This window comes from Triticum aestivum, chromosome 1A, assembly GCF_018294505.1.
Source record: "Triticum aestivum cultivar Chinese Spring chromosome 1A, IWGSC CS RefSeq v2.1, whole genome shotgun sequence".
Lineage (NCBI taxonomy): Eukaryota > Viridiplantae > Streptophyta > Magnoliopsida > Poales > Poaceae > Triticum > Triticum aestivum.
In genome coordinates, this window is record NC_057794.1 from 113,982,487 (window position 1) to 113,984,304 (window position 1,818).

Genomic DNA, 1,818 nt, shown 5'->3' on the forward strand with positions numbered 1-1,818 from the left:
GAGGGACCGGAGCCGGCGTCGCCGGGCCAGCAGGCAGCCGCCAGGAGGGGGATATGTGGGTGGTGGGTTGCAGGTGGGGGATTGGGGGCGTGAGGATCAGATCCGCCCCGCCGCCACCTTCCTGGGGTCCGGCGCGGCTTCGCCGGCCGGCCCTCTGGTAGCGGCGGCGCTAGGTGAGGGCAGGGGAGGGGCCTCGCTCGCTGCGGCTAGGGTTCCCCTGTGCCACCCGAGCTGGGCGATGCGGGGGCGGGGGCGGGGGCGTGTGGGTGGGTCTAACAAGCTTGAGAGATTCATTGGCATGGATTTCAAAATGCCTATGGTATTGTATTCTGCTATCACTTATGATGCTTTGGTAGGACCGTGGACTGATAGTCTTCTTGAAAAGGAATTTGAATTTCACTCGATGTGTGTATTAGGTGAATTTTGTACTTCTGTGTGCATAATTGTAGCTATTTTGCATGATCCGTAATGTTAAACTAGACCAGTAGGGGGAGAAGCCCCTACTGATTTTTTAATTAAGAGAAGAATGTGAGATAGCAGAGTACGAACCGAGGCTCGAAGCGGGGGCGGGGGCGTGTGGGTGGGTCTAACAAGCTTGAGAGATTCATTGGCATGGATTTCAAAATGCCTATGGTATTGTATTTTGCTATCACTCATGATGCTTTGGTAGGACTGTGGACTGATAGTCTTCTTGAAACGGAATTTAAATTTCACTTGACGTGTGTATTAGGTGAATTTTGTACTTCTATGTGTATAATTGTAGCTATTTTGCATGATCCGTAATGTTAAACTAGACCAGTAGGGGAAGAAGCCCCTACTGATTTTTTAATTAAGAGAAGAATGTGAGACAGCAGAGTACGAACCGAGGCTCGAACCTGCGTCGGCCAGCTTACACAGCCGTTCGCTGACCACTGGGCCAGAAGCCCATCCACGCATGATCCGTAATGTTATGATTTTGTTTTGGTACAGTTATAGTGCTAATACAGATCAGGGATCTTTTTAAAACATTAGCTGGGCATATCAACATGGGGAGGTGCTTGATTACATATAGAACACACGATTATATAGAGGGATATCTAGTACATAGATGATTACGGAAATCTAAAATCTATACGTCTTGTTCAGAGTAGGAACAAAAGGGCATTATTATTCAATTTGGACATGTGTACGACTTGACTTTGAACGATTAGTAAGCTAGATCAAGAAGAAAGTGAGCAAAGTTAAGTTGGCAGACGGAACACATAAATCTGAATAGATCTATCTCCAAGAACTACCTATGTATTATATGCAGTACAAAATAAAACTCTAAATAATTTGCAAGACTCTAAAAGTGTTTGCCAAAATTGATTACCAATAGCAGTGCAACTTCAAAGTTATGATGATCTTATATTTAGACACCAATAGCAGTGCAATTTCGAAGACGAAGCACTACTACAGATACAAAAAAAATAGATAATCAAATTTATTTTAAAGTGGTAATTATTGTTTAAAAATCTGCACAAAATCAAAATTGAAAAAAGAACTGAGATCGCCCCAGGCTCTCGTCCTTCGTCACCCAGAGTCCAACATCACTTTAACTCCAGAGAAATTTAAATGTAAAATGGTTTCATTTTTCTACTGACTCAAGGCAGAAGCAAAATCATCAGCTCATGAACATGGAAAAAACCACTGAAGTTGAAAACAGGAACCAAACAACAAAAATAGAGGATGGAATTGTTCCCTAAGTGAAACATATCGTAATGTGAGGGTATAAACTCGGAAAAGATATGACGGAAGGGGGATGGCAATAGGAGATTAAAAAAGGTAATGGATGAAAAA